Source organism: Jatropha curcas, chromosome 9, assembly GCF_041381405.1.
Source record: "Jatropha curcas cultivar XTBG-Jc1 chromosome 9, XTBG_Jcur_1.0, whole genome shotgun sequence".
In the NCBI taxonomy this organism is placed as follows: Eukaryota; Viridiplantae; Streptophyta; class Magnoliopsida; order Malpighiales; family Euphorbiaceae; genus Jatropha; species Jatropha curcas.
Window position 1 is genome coordinate 23,229,239 of NC_143159.1, and position 5,700 is coordinate 23,234,938.

Here is a 5,700-nt window from a genome sequence, read left to right on the forward strand (position 1 = left end):
TTAGTATTTACAATTTAAATCTAGATACTTCCAATTTTAATGTAATACATATATATTGAACATGTAATAGGATTAATATTATCATTTGAAAGGGTTGAACATGAAATAAAATTCTTTAAAAAGTAAAACAAATTGAATATATAGGTCAATTATTATAATAGGATTTTATAAAAATGAAAACAAAATAAAAAGGCATCAAAGCAAAGGACACATCAAATTTTGCTAATTGCTAATTATAATAGGATTTTATGCTCAATCATTGTTAATGACATTAGGTTAATAAAGGGCCATAATTTGGGTATTTGAATAATAAAATGGCAGTTTTTTAAATAAAAAAAAAATTTATAGGAAGTCAAATGGATAAAAAATATTGTGGGCTAGTAGAAAAAGTTAATTCTCCAATTTTTGATTAACATTCACTGAATTGGTAAGATTCCTTATATCTTATAAAAAAAATATACAACCGTCCACTGTATTCAATTCTATAACTTCTTAACTGTATTCTATCATGAAATGACAATATACAACCGTCCACTGTGAAATTAACAACTACTACTACTCATACACCTAAAGTTGTGATATTTGCTTTTAGTCTGTTCAAACAAATGAATCAAATTATTGGTTATTGGAAATTAGTTTAAAAATTTGAGAGCCATGTATAATTTAATTGAAACCATAAACAAAAAACATCATCAACAACTTTTGGATGCTATTTGTATATTCCAGTTGTTGAGCACAAAACAGAATATGAACATTAGTACTGAAAATTTGGTGGCTAAACTCTATGTAGATATATATAAGGGATAGTTACTCTTTTTCTTTCGAACCATACTTCTCATTCTCATTTTGTATTCATTTTCTTTTCCATTCTGCGTACGTAAAAGATCCTCATAAAATAAGGACAGTTACTCTTTGATTAGGAAAATGTAATTATGAATTATATAATGAAGCAATGCAGGAAATGAAATATATTATGTACCTTTGTGCAGGCTGGAGTGATCCTTGGTCCTTCTTTACTTGGAAGCAACACCATTTTCAAAAAAACTGTATTTACAATTGCAACTCAAGATATATTAGGCACGATAGCCAGCTTAGGTTACACGTTAAATGTGGGGTGAAGATGGATTTAGGTATGATATCTAAAACAGGAAGAAAAGCTTGTGGGATTGGTTTTTTATCTGTGGCTATGCCTTTGGTTCTTGGCCTTGGTGTTGAAGTAGCCTTGGAAAAATCTTGGTTAGGAAAAGATTTACCTGATAAACTTTACATGGTAACATCAGTACTTTGTGCAACTCCATTTCCAGTTATTGCAACCCTTTTGGCCGATCTCAAGATTCTAAATTCAGAACTTGGCCGAGTAGGACTATCTGCTGCTATGATTGGTGAAATGGGTACAGTAGGACTTTTAACTTTAGCAACTTTAATTACAGTAGTTAAACTGATTTCAGTTGGGACGACTTTTAGAACCCTAGTTTCTAGTCTTGCTTATATTATTCTTGCCATTTTTATCATTCGACCTGCCATGTTTTGGATTGTGCGACAAACACCAAATGGAAGGCCGGTTAAGGATATATACATCATTGTGATTGTTATAATGTTTTTTGTAAGTGGAATTTTGTCTAACTCATTTGGCCAATACATTTTCTTTGGACCTTTTATTCTTGGTTTGACTATACCAGATGGACCGCCATTAGGATCTGCTGTTGTAGAGAAACTTGATTGTATCGTTTCAGGGATTTTTCTACCACTATTTTTTAGTACATCAGCTATGAGAGCTAAGTTTGGAAGTCTTGAGATGAACAAAAATTTGTTAACAGTTGAAGCAATCCTAATTTTTGTGACTTTGATTGCAAAGATATTGTCATGTTTTGCAGCTTCAGTGTATTGTAAAATGCCTTTGAATGATTCTTTTGCATTAGCCCTCATCATGAGCTGCAAAGGCATTGTAAAGTTAGCAACTTGTAACACTTTAAGAGACAATCGGGTAATTTTATATTGTAAAGGGTATAAGAAGGAGCTTATCAGCCATTAGATTTTTTAAATTTAGTGACTGATAAGCTCATTTTTATACAAAACCGAACTGATAATAGTCGAACCTATTTATATATCTTGTATTTCTATATATTCTACATTTTTCTCTTGTTATAATAACAAAACTTTCATCTCAATTCCTTGCAGGCTATTAATGAAACCACTTCTACTCAAAAGCGTTCTAGTCACAGCAAAGTATTTTTCCTGTTATTGTGAAAAAACTTTATGACCCTTTAAGGAAATATGCTGCTTATCAGAAAAGAAACATCATGAACTTAAAGCCGGACTCTGAACTACGTATTCTGATGTGTCTTCATAGTCCTGATGATATCACTTCTGCAATTAATCTTCTTGATGCCTCAGGTCCAACCCATGATAGCCCTATGACTGTTACTATTCTTCACCTTATAAAGCTAATTGGTCGAGCTTCTCCAATCTTTATATCCCATAACATTCAAATCAAAAGTGACTTTGCTTCTTACCCTGATAATATCATAGTCTCATTTAATCAATACCAACAAAGGAAAATGGGAACTGTATCAGTAAACACATTTACAGCAGTTTCTCCACCAAAATTAATGCATGAAGATATATGCACACTTGCATTGGACAAACTTACATCCATTATAGTCCTTCCATTTCATCGAAATTGGTCCATTGATGGTAGTGCCGTTTCAGAAGATATATCTATTAGAGCCCTTAACTGTACGTAATATCCTGGAACGAGCTCCTTGCTCTATGGCAATCTTGGTTAACCGCGGCAATCTTAGACGGACAAAAAAATCACAGCATTCGCGGGTTGCTATCATTTTCTTAGGAGGAAATGATGATAGAGAAGCATTGGCATTTGCAAAACGCATGCCTAAAGGCTCTGACATCAACATGACAATTGTTCGACTCATCGCCAAAGAGGAGGACGAAGGTAGTATAGTAACTTGGGACCAAATCCTTGATTCTGAGCGTTGAAGGATCTTAAACCTAATGGTATTACAAGTCAGGATGTTAAATATATACAAGTAGGGGTGAAAGATGGACCTCAAACTGCATATTTGTTGAGAGAAATGGGTAGTCAGTATGATCTTATTATAGTTGGTAGACGCAATGACATAGAATGTGCACAAACAAGTGGACTTTCTCAATGGAGTGAATTTCCTGAATTGGGTGTTATAGGAGATCTACTGCTTCAAGTGATCTTAATGGCAAGGCTTCAATCTTAGTTGTACAGCAACAACAACAACAACAACAAACTTAGTCTTGAGTTAATTACTGTAAGGAAATTTGTAGTTTCTTCAACATTTTCAATGTAATGTGTTAGATTAATCATTATTGTCAAATTTAGGAATGAAAATCATTCCACAATACTTATGTTATGAATCCAGTGCATGCTTAAAAAATGAAATGTAAATACATACGCATGAAAAAATTTCATTGATAATCTGTATATTTCATCAAATTATTGAATTCATTCATTCATCAACATATAACAGGCTGTTCAATCAGCAGAAATAAAATGCATATCTAGACGAATTTTACATATGGTCATACAAATCACAATTACTGAAAGGATTTACGAGAATATACCTTTGAAAAAATAACAATTTTATTTTTATTTTATTTTAAAAACTCAATAGAACCAATTAAATTATAAATTTTCAATTAAAAAGAATATATCGCTTTGGGTGCAATTTAAGTTTTACTCAACACCTCTAATTAAGGGAGAATGGATCTCTGTCATCTCATCTCATTCCTCGGGGATAGTTTTACTTTAATTATCTTTTTGTGCAACTCATTTAAATTTGGATGTGCTCAAAAAATAATCAAAATTCTTCAAAAAAATTAAATTAAAAAATAAAATTCATAAGTCCAATAGTTGAAATGAACGCCTATATGCGTTTTTGGTTAATAACATATATGATCTTATAATAATCTTGTAATTATCGGACCCTCCCCCTAAAACTCAATGTAGGATTAAGAAGATGAAACTAAATAAAGATTCAGTTGTTTGATTGGCAGATGTAACCAAAGCAATAGAATAGTTCTTTGACTAACAAGACAACCAATAAAATGACAATCAATTTCAATGAATTTAATACGTCCGTAATAAATGTCATTACCATTTATTACGGGCAATTGGTATAATATTTCTAGCTAGTAGTTTAGATTCAACATCTGCAAGAGCACGATATTCGAATTTCATGCTAGATATGGCAAAATCTAGAATTCTGCTTTGGATGAGAATAAAACATAGTTATCTTTTGTATTGGAATAAGCTTGCCTTATTATTAACTGGGAAGAAGTTTAAATACAAAAAGAATTAACAACTTTAGTTTCATAAAGACACTTTAGGTTTTTTTTTTTTTTTTTTTTTTTTTTTTTTTCAAACGTTTAACTTTTATTTTAATAGCATAATATTCAATGAGAAATTAAATAAGGCCTTAAGGTTTTTTTTTTGTTTGTCAAGATGGCCCTGACTCCCTTGAGTTTAAAAAATTTTAAAAATTTACTCTATAAATTTCTAAAATTTTAAATTTTATCCCTTAATATAATATATCTTTAATTTTTGCCCCTGTTAACTTTAAGAAATTCTTTTCACCCCCTCAATCTTTGGTTAATCACTGAAAAGCCCTGGATTTTTTGAACTTTTTTCAAATTTGCTAATACTTTTAATTTTGTCAATCAATACCTTGTTCTTATTTGTTATTATCAATTATGACTTTCGTTCGAAGTCTAATGGGGTGCGATTGAGTGATCCAACTCCGAAAGTAATGAAACCTAATTGGCAAACCTTGAAATTGCTAACGGTGCGAGTTGCTCACCAAGTGCTCTTCAAAAATTCGTTAATTGTATAGTCATATGAAATTATTTCAAACTTGCTGTGGGATGAAAACGAGATTGTCTTAATAACGGAATCTTCCAATTTAGAGATTCTAATAATAAGGATGAATACCTAAAAAATTGCCATGTTGTTGTGAGCTGGCGTGTTGTGTGCCAACTACTGGCAAATAAGCAACAAACTAATGGACTATGGACTAAGGTTGTAATTGACAAGGAAAAAATAAGTCTGAGCGAGATAGTAACTGACAAAATTAAAAGCATTGACTAAATTTGTCAAAACATCAAAATTCAGGCGCTTTTTTTTTATGATTTAGCCTTGATCTTACTAGGCTCTGCCATTGTTATGAGTACAAAAAGGAATGAATCTATAATTCTTGTAAGGGTGGTATCCGATCTCGGGTGAGTTACTCAACAGATAATTGCAATTCGTATATGAATTTTTTACACTTCTTTGTTGCAGTTCTCTTTTATTTTCTTAGTTATGAAAGTAAATTGGATGAGAAGTAGTAGGGAAAGATATATGATGAGAAAATACAAATACTCATTTCTTTTATATATACATAGTATTATACATTACTAAGCAGCCTGGAAAAATAACAGTTACCACAACAGTGTTTTTCCTACTTAACCTTTTTAGTTTTCATTAATTATATTCCTGCCTAATAATTCTATTTAACCCTTTTATTATTCTTTAATTACATTCTTGCCGCAATAGTATCTTTCCCACTAAATTTTTTTATTATTCTCTAATTGCATTTCTGTCCAATATTATTTTCGCACATAATCCTTTTATTATTCTTTAATTACATTTTTGCTATAATTTAAATTTCGTTA

The 5,700-nt window shown here is 31.0% G+C and overlaps 1 pseudogene; it reads left to right on the forward strand.

Moving 5' to 3' along the window:
- Positions 1-747: 747 nt before the first annotated feature.
- Positions 748-3,283, forward strand: LOC149493839 (cation/H(+) antiporter 4 pseudogene; annotated as a pseudogene).
- The last annotated feature ends 2,417 nt before the right edge of the window (positions 3,284-5,700 follow it).